The 13040-nt window shown below is 41.4% G+C and overlaps 1 protein-coding gene and 1 pseudogene across 7 annotated transcripts in view; one reads left to right on the top strand and one right to left on the bottom strand.

The window, feature by feature from the left end:
• The window catches only part of LOC309662079 (small ribosomal subunit protein uS17 pseudogene), an 80085-nt pseudogene extending 77669 nt beyond the window's left edge, over nucleotides 1-2416 (bottom strand). Inside the window, exon 1 of the transcript XR_014268391.1 lies at nucleotides 2359-2416. The product of XR_014268391.1 is annotated as a small ribosomal subunit protein uS17 pseudogene (transcript). The remainder of the gene's footprint in view (nucleotides 1-2358) is intronic.
• LOC309662087 (uncharacterized protein) overlaps nucleotides 1217-13040 on the top strand; it is an 83227-nt gene continuing 71403 nt past the window's right edge. For 5 of the 6 annotated variants that reach the window (XR_014264499.1, XR_014264500.1, XR_014264501.1 and 2 more), the window contains exons 1-2: nucleotides 1217-1714; nucleotides 9596-9746. The gene's annotated coding sequence lies outside the window, so the exon portion shown is untranslated. The remainder of the gene's footprint in view (nucleotides 1715-9595; nucleotides 9747-13040) is intronic. The other variant, XR_014264504.1, reaches the window with a different exon arrangement.

Raw genomic sequence — 13040 nt, 5'->3', positions numbered from 1 at the left:
TTGGGGTAGTTTCCTAGCAGGGACATTAGCTAGTTAAAAGGGAAAGGGATTTGATAGAAAGGGAGATGCTAAAGTTGTTTCCAATTAACCTGTTGAAAAACAGTAATTAAAAAAAAAAAAGCAGGGTAGGTAGCAATGTTCCTCATACTGTACTGGGCAGGAGAATTCTGGTTAAAAATACAGAATTTGCATTTTTAAAGAGATATCCCAGGTGATATCACTGGTGTTTCAAAAACTACTCCAAAACATTGTTTAGAGGTTCAGCAATGCTAGCACATAATGTGTGCTGGGGATAAAAGTAAGAATATTCCCATCTCACTCTACATCATAGCACCTTACTGACACTGACCTTTTTAAACCATTAAATGTTTTGTTGAGTATTCTTTTAAACACATAAAAATTATATTACATTACATGAAATTTCTAAAAATCTTAAAAAAAAAAAAAAATTGGGGGAAAGCTTCCACCTTTCACTTTGCCCCCCTGGGGGTCTTCTTCTCAGTAATGCAAGGTTTAAAAGTGAGAGTCGGCTTCTTTCCTCCCTTTCTTGTTGCCAAGGAGGACGATCAACCTAGGTGACCCCAATCCCCTTTTAAAAGGATTTACTGTTAGTCTCAATGTAGAGCACTGAGGAGATATCAAAAATTACTGATACATCATTGCAAAGTTAAAGCTATTTTGGCACATAGTAGGTACTTGACATATGTTGAGAAAATTACATTTATTTCATTAAAAAATATATTAAGTGCCTGTTATGTGACAGGCACTATGCCAAAGCAAGGAATACCATGGTGGAAAAGATAGAGGAGGTTTCTATTTTGAAGAGGTTTGCGTTCTAATGGGGGAACTGTATTAGTCAGGGTGGGATAACTTCTCTAACAAAAACACACAGACACCTAATTCTCAGTGGCTTAGCTCAATAAAAAATGGATTCTTCACGCGTTTCGTCTCAGTCTGATTTGGGCTGATGAGAGGATGGGTGTTCTGCCCCATGCAGTCCTTCGGGGTCCCAGGCTCCTTCCACATTCTTTTATGTCCACAGAGCCCTCTCCGTTCAGCCAGCAGATTGGAAAGAGAGTTAGGAGACTGCACGGGTAGTTTTCATGATACGGCCAAGCCTGGAAGTAGCAGACATCACTTTACCCACATTGCATTGACCAGGCTGAGTCATGTGGCCACACCTAACTGCAGAGGAGGTTGAGAAACATAGCTGAGTATGCAGAAGAGAAAGGAACGAGTTTGGTGAACACACACAGTCTCTACTGCAGGGCTAGACAAGGAAGGATAATCTGGTGTGGTAAGTGCTGTACTATGGGGAGGTAAAGGGTGCTTGATAGTATACAGGAGAGACACCTAACCCATACTGAACTTGGGCAGAGAATATCCTGAAGGAACTGATGCCTAAGCTGGCAGAAAAAAAGTTCATTGCTCTCTAGAATATGGTAACTTGTCCCCTAATGAGATACTACTCCCTTGCATGAACAATTTGTTTAAATCCAAAAACCTTTTTTTTTTCCAAAGTAACCATTAGAAAATAATAAGCCCTTTCTTGGGTTCCTCTTGTTCTCTGCTTTAAGAAGAAATGGTAGGGCGGAGTCAAGATGGCGGACTAGGAAGATGCAGAATTCGTGTCTCCTCACAACTAGGGCACCTACAAGGCACTGGTGGGGGACCATGGACGCCTAAGGGGACAGGAGGAACCTCCAGTGACCAGGTAGGATGTGAGGCATGCGGGGAGTGAAGGGGGAGGAGAAGTGGAGGCCAGGCGGGACTGGTGCCCCTGAGGGGCGGCTAGGGGAGGGGAAGGGATCCCACACCCGAAGGGGGAAATTGGGGGACCGTTGGGAGGGCAGAGGATCAAAAGGGAGTGTGGCCAGGCTTCCCCTGCCTACTTGGGCCCCCCAGAGCCTGCTGAGATCCTGGGCCTGATCCTCTGCCCACTGAGGCGCCCTCTAGCTGGGCGGGTACTGTGGGAGTGGGAGGGAGGGAAGGCGGAGCAAAAGTAAAGGCCAGACCTCCGGGACCGGCACCCCTGAGGGGCGGCTGGGGGAGGGGAAGAGTTCCTACACCCAGCGGGACCCACCCATGGTTAGGGGGTCCAGAGGCAACGGGGGGAGACCCTGGGGGAGATGGGGGGAGGGGCACGAAGGAATGGAAGAGAACAGTGCCAGTGCTTTCCCTGTCCACTTAGGCACTGGGGAGCCTGTTGGGCTCCTGGGCCTCAGAGCCTCCCTCCTGCCGTGCAGAGCCCAAGCCCCACCCCTGCACCCCCTCCCAGGGCCCCACCTCTACACTCAGAGACCCCCTCCAATGCGCTGGGGCTAAACCCCACCCACACACCCTCACCCAGGGCCCTACCTCCAAACTCCGGAACTCCACACTCCGGAGGCCCTCCTTTCCACGTGCTGCCTCTCCCCTTCTGTGCAGGTCCTAAGCAGAGGCCCCACCGCACGCTTGAACGCCGCCCCGCCTAGGCCCCGCCCCCAAAGCCTTTTCTGGCTGCGTGGGTACTGAGCCTAGGCCCCGCCCCATGCTCAAACGTCACCCCCCCACCCGCCTAGGGCCCGCCCCACCCTAAACCCCGCCCCTGCCTAAGTTCCACCCCCTGCCTAAACTCTGCCCCCATAGTCAAGGCTTTTTTATTTTATTTTATTTTATTTTATTTTATTTTCTCCTCTTTTAGATTGGGGTTCTGTTTTACCTTGTTGATTCACTGTAGTTGATTCTTTTATATTTTTATTTTTCCTAATAAATCTTTTATTTTTCTAATTTTATTCTTTATACTTTGTTACTATTCTCTCCTTTTGGCTTCTTTCCCACCCCACCTTTTTTCTTTTCTTTTTTCTGTTGTGGTTTTATTTTACCTTGTTGCAGTTGTTTCAATTATAGTTTTATTTTTCCTATTATTCTTTGATATTGTACTGCTCCTTTTTTTCTTTCTTTTTTTTTTTTTTTTACTATGCCACAAAACTTGTGGGATCTTGGTTCCCAGGCCGGAGGTCAGACCCGAGCTCCTGTGGTGGGAGCTCTGAGTCCAAACCACTGGACTAACAGAGAACCTCAAACCCCAGGGAATATCAATTGGAGTGAGGCCTCCAGGAGGTCCTCATTTCAGCACCAAGACCCGGCTCTATCCAACTGCCTGCAAACTCCAGGGCTGGACGCCTCAGGCCAAACAACCAGTAAGACAGGAATACAGCCCCACCCATCAAAAAAGAAAAAAAAAAAGAAACGACAAAAAATATGTTACAGACGAAGGAACAAGGTAAAAACCTACAAGACCAAATAAATGAAGTAGGCAACCTACCTGAAAAAGAATTCAGAGTAATGATAGTAAAGATGATCCAAAATCTCAGAAACAGAATGGAGAAAATACAAGAAATATTAAACAAGGTTCTAGAAGAACTAAAGGCAAACAAACAGTGATGAACAACACAATTACTGAAATTAAAAATAGTCTAGAAGGAATCAATAGCAGAATAACTGAGGCAGAAGAATGGATAAGTGAGCTGGAAGATAAAATGGTGGAAATAACTGCTAGGGAGCAGAATAAAGAAAAAAGAATGAAAAGAATTGAGTACAGTCTCAGAGACCTCTGGGACAACATTAAATGCACCAACATTCAAATTATAGGGGTCCCAGAAGAAGAAGAGAAAAAGAAAGGGTCTGAGAAAATATTTGAAGAGATTATAGTTGAAAACTTCCCTAACATGGGAAAGGAAATAGTCAATTAAGTCCAGGAAACACAGGACCATACAGGATAAACCCAAAGAGAAACATGCCGAGACACATATTAATCAAACTTTCAAAAATTAAATACAAAGGAAAAATATTAAAAGCAGCAAGGGAAAACAACAAATAACATACAAGGGAATCCCCATAAGGTTAACAGCTGATCTTTCAGCAGAAACTCTGCAAGCCAGAAGGGAGTGGCAGGACATATTTAAAGTGATGAAATGGAAAAACCTACAGCCAAGATTACTCTACCCAGCAAGGATCTCATTCAGAGTCAGTGGAGAAATTAAAACCTTTACAGACAAGCAAAAGCTAAGAGAATTCAGCACCACCAAACCAGCTTTACAACAAATGCTAAAGGAATTTCTCTAGGCAGGAAACACAAGAGAAGGAAAAGACCTACAAAAACAAACCCAAAACAATTAAGAAAATGGTAATAGGAACATACATATCAATAATTACCTTACAAGTAAATGGATTAAATGCTCCAACCAAAAGACACAGACTGGCTGAATGGATACAAAAACAAGACCTGTACATATGCTGTCTACAAGAGACCCACTTCAGACCTAGGGACACATACAGACTGAAAGTGAGGGGATGGAAAAAGATATTCCATGCAAATGGAAAGCAAAAGAAAGCTGGAATAGCAATTCTCATATCAGACAAAATAGACTTTAAAATAAAGACTATTACAAGAGGCAAAGAAGGACACTACATAATGATCAAGGTATCAATCCAAGAAGAAGATATAACAATTGTAAATATTTATGCACCCAAGAAAGGAGCACCTCAATACATAAGGCAAATGCTAACAGCCATAAAAGGGGAAATCGACAGTAACCCAATCATAGTAGGGGACTTTAACACCCCACTTTCACCAATGGACAGATCATCCAAGATGAAAATAAATAAGGAAACACAAGCTTTAAATGACACATTAAACACGATGGACTTAATAGATGCTTACAGGACGTTCCATCCAGAAACAACAGAATACACTTTCTTCTCAAGTGCTCATGGTACATTCTCCAGGATAGACCATATCTTGGGTCACAAATCAAGCCTTGGTAAATTTAAGAAAATTGAAATCGTATCAAGTATCTCTTCCGACCACAACACTATGACACTAGATATCAATTACAGGAAAAAAACTGTAAAATACAAACACATGGAGGCTAAACAATACGCTACTAAATAACCAAGAGATCACTAAAGAAATCGAAGAGGAAATCAAAAAATACCTAGAAACAAATGACAATGAAAACATGATGACCCAAAACCTATGGGATGCAGCAAAAGTAGTTCTAAGAGGGAAGTTTATAGCAATACAATCCTACCTCAAGAGACAAGAATAATTTCAAACAGCCGAAACGTACGCCTAAAGCAATTAGAGAAGAACAAAAAACCCCAAAGTTAGCAGAAGGAAAGAAATCATAAAAATCATATAAGAAATAAATGAAAAAGAAATGAAGGAAACAGTAGCAAAGATCAATAAAACTAAAAGCTGGTTCTTTGAGAAGATAAACAAAATTGATAAACCATTAGCCAGACTCATCAAGAAAAAAAGGGAGAAGACTCAAATCAACAGAATTAGAAATGAAAAAGATGTAACAACTGACACTGCAGAAATACAAAGGATCATGAGAGATTACTACAAGCAACTCTATGCCAATAAAATGGACAACGTGGAAGAAATGGACAAATTCTTAGAAAAGCACAACCTTCCAAGACAGAACCAGGAAGAAATAGAAAATATAAACAGACCAACCACAAGCACTGAAATTGAAACTGTGATTAAAAATCTTCCAACAAACAAAAGCCCAGGACCAGATGCTTCACAGGCGAATTCTATCAAACATTTAGAAGAGCTAACAGCTATCCTTCTCAAACTCTTCCAAAATATAGCAGAGGGAGGAACACCCCCAAACTCATTCTACGAGGCCACCATCACCCTGATACCAAAACCAGACAAAGATGTCACAAAAAAGGAAAACTACAGGCCAATATCTCTGATGAACACAGATGCAAAAATCCTCAATGAAATACTAGCAAACAGAATCCAACAGCACATTAAAAGGATTATACACCATGATCAATGAGGTTTATCCCAGGCATGCAAGGATTCTTCAATATACGCAAATCAATCCATGTGATACACCATATTAACAAATTGAAGGATAAAAACCATATGATAATCTCAATAGATGCAGAAAAAGCTTTTGACAAAATTCAACACCCATTTATGATAAAAACTCTCCAGACAATGGGCATAGAGGGAACCTACTTCAACATAATAAAGGCCATATATGACAAACCCACAGCAAGCATCATACTCAATGGTGAAAAACTGAAAAAATTTCCTCTAAGATCAGGAACAAGACAAGGTTGCCCACTCTCACCACTATTATTCAACATAGTTTTGGAAGTTTTAGCCACAGAAATCAGAGAAGAAAAAGAAATAAAAGGAATCCAAATAGGAAATGAAGAAGTAAAACTCACTGTTTGCAGATGACATGATACTATACATAGAGAATCCTAAAGATGCCACCAGAAAACTACTAGAGCTAATCAATGAATTTGGTAGAGTAGCAGGATACAAAATTAATGCACAGAAATCTCTTGCATTCCTATACACTAATGATGACAAATCTGAAAGAGAAATTAAGGAAACACTCCCATTTACCATTGCAACAAAAAGAATGAAATACCTAGGAGTAAACCTACCTAAGGAGACAAAAGACCTGTACGCAGAAAACTATAAGACACTGATAAAAGAAATTAAAGATGATACAAACAAGATGGAAAGATATACCATGTTCTTGAATTGGAAGAATCAACATTGTGAAAATGACTGTACTACCCAAAGCAATCTACAGATTCAGTGCAATCCCTATCAAACTACCAATGACATTTTTCACAGAACTAGAACAAAAAAATTGCACAATTTGTATGGAAACACAAAAGACCCTGAATAGCCAAAGCAATCTTAAGAAAGAAAAATGGAGCTGGAGGAATCAGGCTCCCGGACTTCAGACTATACTACAGTAATCAAGACAGTATGGTACTGGCACAAAACAGAGATATAGATCAATGGAACAGGATAGAAAGCCCAGAGATAAACTGACACACATATGGTCATCTTATCTTTGATAAAGGAGGCAAGAATGTACAATGGAGAAAAGACAGCCTCTTCAATAAGTGGTGCTGGGAAAACTGGGCAGCTACATGTAAAAGAATTGAACTAGAACACTCCCTAACACCATACACAAAAATAAACTCAAAATGGATTAAAGCTCTAAATGTATGACCAGACACTATAAAACTCTTAGAGGAAAACATAGGCAGAAACTCTATGACATAAATCACAGCAAGGTCTTTTTTGACCCACCTCCTAGAGAAATGGAAATAAAAACAAAAATAAACAAATGGGACCTAATGAAACTTAAAAACTTTTGCACAGCAAAGGAAACCATTAAAAAAGAGGAAAATACAGCCCTCAGAATGGGAGAAAATATTTGCAAACGAAGCAACTGACAAAGGTTTAATCTCCAAAATTTACAAGCAGCTCATGCAGCTGAATATCAAAAAAACAACCCAATCCAAAAATGGGCAGAAGACCTAAATAGACGTTTCTCCAAAGAAGATATACAGATTGCCAACAAACACATGAAAAGATGCTCAACATCACTAATCATTAGAGAAATGCAAATCAAAACTACAATGAGGTATCACCTCACTCCTGTTAGAATGGGCATCATCAGAAAATCTACAAACAACAAATGCTGGAGAGGGTGTGGAGAAAAGGGAACCCTCTTGCACTGTTGGTGGGAATGTAAATTGATACAGTCACTATGGAGAACAATATGGAGGTTCCTTAAAAAACTAAAAATAGAACTACCATATGACCCAGCAATCCCACTACTGGGCATATACCCTGAGAAAACCATAATTCAAAAAGAGTCATGCACCACAGTCTTCATTCAGCACTATTTACAATAGCCAGGACATGGAAGCAACCTAAATGTCCATCAACAGATGAATGGATGAAGAAGCTGTGACATATATATACAATGGAATATTACTCAGCCATAAAAAGAAACGAAATTGAGTTATTTGTAGTGAGGTGGATGGACCTACAGTCTGTCATACAGAGTGAAGTCAGAAAGAGAAAAACAAATACGGTATGCTAACACATACATATGGAATCTAAACATAACTGGTTCTGATGAACCTAGGGGCAGGACAGGAATAAAGACACAGACATAGAGAATGGACTTCAGGACACGGGGAGGGGGAAGGATAAGCTGGGATGAAGTGAGAGAATAGCATGGACATATATACAGTACCAAATGTAAAATAGCTAGTGAGAAGCAGCTGCATAGCACAGGGAGATCAGCTCAGTGCTTTGCAACCACCTAGAGGGGTGGGATACGGAGGGTGGGAGGGAGATGCAAGAGGGAAGGGATATGGGGACATGTGTATGCATATAGCTGATTCACTTTGTTTTACAGCAGAAACTAACACAACATGGTAAAGCAATTATACTCCAATAAAGATGTAAAAAAAAAAAAAGATAATACAGAAATACACAAAGCAAAAAAAAAAAAAAAAAAAGAAATGGTGTGAGAATTCCCTGGTGGTCCAGTGGTTAGGACTCGGTGCTTTCACTGCTGGGGCCCCGGGATCAACCTGGTCGGGGAGTCAGGGAACTAAGATCCCACAAGCTGCACAGCTTGGCCAAAAAGGAAAAAGAAAAAAGAAATGGCGTAATGTGGCATATGCTGTTGGCTGACTGCTCAAAAGCTATTCCTTCCTTCTTCTTTGAAAAGAAAATGCAAATTTTCTTCAGCTATCAAACAACAGTGTGTTCTAGGAAAATGGATTCTATGAAATGGGCTGGAATTAGTCTAAGGCAACCATGGTAGTCCAATTCACCTTTCATTCATTTGGCAAATATTTAATGAGCTCCTGCTATGTGCCAGTCTGTTCTAAGTGCTGACTATCTTTGATAGTTATAAGCATGGGGTGGACATGTGGTGCAATTCCAGACAGTGAGGGGCAAGGGGAAGACTGTTGGGGGCCTTCTGGAAAAGGCTTTTCCTCCCTAAAACAATAAAATGAGAGTTGCCTGAAGAGAAAGGCAGGGCTTTTCCTTCCTGTGTCTGGACGGTGGGCGGTGTCAATGTGGGATGTGGTGCTTGGAACTGGAGTAGTAATCTTGCGACCACCAAGAGAAGGAGAAGAGAATCTCAGGGAGGATGACACAGAGCTCTGGCCTAGTTAGGTGGTCAAATTAGCCAAACCTGAAATCACCTACATTTCTTATATGAGAAAATAGAAAGCCTGATAAGACACTTTCAGTTGGATATTCACTCACTTGTAGCCAAAATCATCCTAACAAATACGCATGGTTTTGTTGGCGTTGTTTGTTTTGGATTAGAATGAGTGAATATTTTAATAAATGGATGAAGACTGTGATATTTTTTATTTTCCTCTCAGCTGTCCTGTTTGATCATGGAGGATTTTATATCCCAGACATCTTTATGGATAAAAGTCATTTTCCTTGATCTGTCTCCTCCTGCCACTGCAGATACCCCCCACTGGAAGCTGACGTGTTTGGCAGCAAAGCCACATTCTCTTCTAGGTCCCCTAGATGTGTGCCCCTTGGGGAGCACTCCGATATGAGGGTGTTTGGGTTTTTTAATGTGGAAGAGGCATCTTCTCATTTGAAGAATCATCTTTCTTCCTGTGAACTTGATAGGCAGGTTCGTTCCTCCCTGCCTCCCTCCCTAAATTTGCTCCCTCCCTTCTTCCCCAGCCCACCTCTCTCTCTCTCTCTTTCTTTCTTTTACCACAGATGAGCTGGGCTGTGAGCTGTACTCTCTTTGACCTGTGAGATTTTTGGAGGCTCCTTGAATCTTGTTCAAACATGAACCTGGCAAACTCCATGTTCTAATTCAAAGCTTCCTGGCTGAACTCAGTGGAACTCCAGCTAAGGAATTGAGTTGGTAAGCCAATGATATTTGAAATGAATAATGGAGATATTTGGGGATAAGCTTTAATTTTGGAATAAGTATGTCAACAAGCTTTTGCTGGAACGATTTGGCATAAAGTTGCAAATATTTAAGATACCACTTGGCTTCTCACTGTCTTGATGATGCCAGTACAGGGGACATCTTTCCCATGCGCTGTGAGATTTGGGTGCTAATGCCTATTTGATCTCATTATTACATTGTTGATCTAAAAGATCATCACCACCCTTTTGGGATTATCATGTCTGCCTATTTCTTATGTCATTGGTTGTTTTGACTAATAGCTATCAGTCAAGGGAGAAGTGTTGCATTGGTTAGGGTACTGACAGGAAATAGATGGCGGAAGTAATTAAGACAATTTAATGAAAGGACTCTACAAAGATTTGAGTTTTAAGGGAAATCAAGAAGGGTAGTGAAACACTGGGGCTAATAAGTGTTACTACCTCTAGGATTAGAATAGGTCAAGGAGAGGAAGAGGTTACTGAAAGCTGGAGAGACTTATAACTGTGGAAAGGGCCCCCTGACAGAGGCTGTGGCCTTGGCTAGAAGAACATAGTCACTGTCAAACCATGACTCTGGATGGACGTAGACTGGGAAAAAATACCCTGATCTTACTCTACTCTTATCCTCTGATCTCCTGCTAGTGACTATCATTGGCTAAACCCCAGCAGAAGTCAGGGGGCAAGGGAGCCTGGTTGAGGTATCTGTAATGTCACCCTCCTTGGCCACAGAGTCGGGTAGAAAAGGATGCCGAGTGGATGTGGAAGGACAAGCAGGACTATCCATTTGTGTGCCTTCATTTTCCTTGTCAATAACTTTAGAATCAGTTAGTAGGTAGGCAGATCCTAGATCCATTCTTTAATCTATATGCCTTTATTGCTTAGGGTAAAAGCTAGGCTCTATAATAAGAGATCCCCAACACTGTGACTTAATCAAGATGTAACTTTTTTCTCTATCAGGTATAGTCCTATATAGAAGTCCAGGGTTGGTGCAATGACTTGATGGTGCTGAGTGCTTTGGTAGATTATTAGTTCTGCTGAAAAAAGTATTTCCAGTCTTCTTCCTCTGGAAATAAGGAAGAAATGTGCTCTTCTGCCCCCTTGGGGTTAGTTGTGGTCATGCAACTTGCTTTGGCCAGTGAAATGTGAGTGAGTGAGTGTGAGGTGTGTCAGAGAAGCACTTAGTTGCCAACGCAAGGCTTTCGCACTCCTTTCCCTGTTCACTGAAATTTGTGGAAGCACTATTGATATGAAGGACAGCCATCCTGAAGAGTTTCTCAGAGCTGCAGCAGATTTGTGGAAGTGAGAAATAAAGCATTGCTTTTAGGCCACTGAGATCAGAAGTTGGTTGGTAGTGCAGCTAAACCTGCTATTTCCTGACTAATACAGAGACCCAGGCTCTTTCTGTTTTGTTGCCCTCCAGCACCTAAGGGATTGCGGTCATCTGCATGATATGAGACAGCCAATTACCATAGTCACATTCTAGCTCATGGGAAGTGGGAAGGAGAAACAAGAGAACACACTTGGTTTTTTAGGGGCATGACACGGAAGTAGCACACATCACTTCACTGACCACATGCAAAGCTTTAGTTATCTATTGCTGCCTAACACATTATCCCAAAGCTTAGCAGATTAAAACAACAGACCTTTATTCTATCAAGCCATTTCAGGAGCAGCTTAGTTGAGTGGTTTGTGGCTCAGGGGCTGCAGTTGTCTGAAAGCTAGACAGGGGCTGAAGGACGCACTTCCAAGCTCACTCACAGGGTTCTTGGCAGACCTCTTTCCTCACTGGCTGTTTTCAGGGGCCTTAGTACCTTGCCACGTGGACCTCTCCACATGGCAGCTGCCTTTCCCTGGAGCAACTAATCCCAGAGAGAGAGAGAGAGAGAGAGGGAGAGAGAGAGAGAAGCTGTAGTGTCTTTTAGAAACTAATCTCAGAAGTGACACATCATCATTTCTGCTTTTTTTTACTGGGTCACACAGACCAACCCCTGTTCAGTGTGGGAAGGGCCTATGCAAATGTGTGAATACCAGAAGGCAGAGCTCATTGGAGGCTGGCTATAAAACCTAACTATATGGGAAGTGAGCAAATTTAGTCTTTAGCTGGGCAGCCGTTCTCCTCAGATAAAAATTACAGAAAGAAAGAGAGAAGGGCTAAGGGGACAACCAGAATTCTCTGCCTCAGCTCTCCCACTCTGGAGAAAGGGGACATATATATATATATATATATATATATATATATATATATATATATATATAGCTGTATATATATACAGTTTTTCTCATACATGAACACACATTCTATATCTTGAAAAGGTTCTAAGCTTCTGGATTATGGTTCCTATGCTATGCCCTGAGGATTCTTATCCTCAGCATCACTACCCCCAGAGACTTGCCTTCTTCACTCCCAGGCAGTGCCAAATTCCAAAGTAGAAAGCTTTTTTTAAAAAAGGGGTGGGGAGAGGGAGCCTCCATCTGGGAGAAAGAGAAAGAAAATCCTTCTGCATTGCTCATCTGGAACTCCAAGGATGAGTCATAGGAACTATGAGTCAGTTGGTCATTGTATCTAGGTAGTTGGATGACTTACATAAATTGAGATTCAAGTCCAGTGTTTCTCATATTTTTCTAAGTTTAGGTGGTAAACTCTTACAAGGAGCCACATTGAAATTTATGTTTACAGGAGTACATCCCCAGTGCAGCAGTGCTGAAATATTTGTCAGAATACAGCAGATGGTGAAGCTGAAGGGAGAAGCTCTCTAGAAACCTTTGCTTCTTCATGCCTATAATTGTTCACAGAGCCCACACCATCAAAGCACCAGCCTTCTGAAAACCAAGAAATCTTATTGTCCTTCCTTGTCGACATAAACAGTGGCTCATGTCCTGCATCCCTGCCTGACTTACGTGTGCTCCACTACCCCCTAGTACTTGCATCATGGGATGAGAATATGAAGTTTTAAATTATACCATTATTATTGCTAGTGACTTTGACATTGAGTTTGGGCAGGTATACATTTGAAACAGTGTGAGGTTTTAAAATGGCCCTTTACTGGACAGTGGAATATGTGGAACAAGATTTCTACATGGAGATGGCCAGGGTTGAGGGAGAGTAGCCAGATGTCCCCAGGAAGGTAACAAAATCATATCTACCATATATTTGCACTTAATTCAAAAAAGTATGTACTTATTATCCAAATATTATCTACCTGTTAGTAATCTTTTCCATTAATATGGAAAAATAATCTTTTTTCTCAAGTCCCCAGCGATTGAGAAA

The sequence above is a fragment of the Balaenoptera physalus genome (genome assembly GCF_965194825.1).
Source record: "Balaenoptera physalus genome assembly, chromosome: 5".
Lineage (NCBI taxonomy): Eukaryota > Metazoa > Chordata > Mammalia > Artiodactyla > Balaenopteridae > Balaenoptera > Balaenoptera physalus.
Note: the sequence above shows the minus strand (reverse complement) of the source record. Positions and strands in the feature narration are given on the sequence as shown.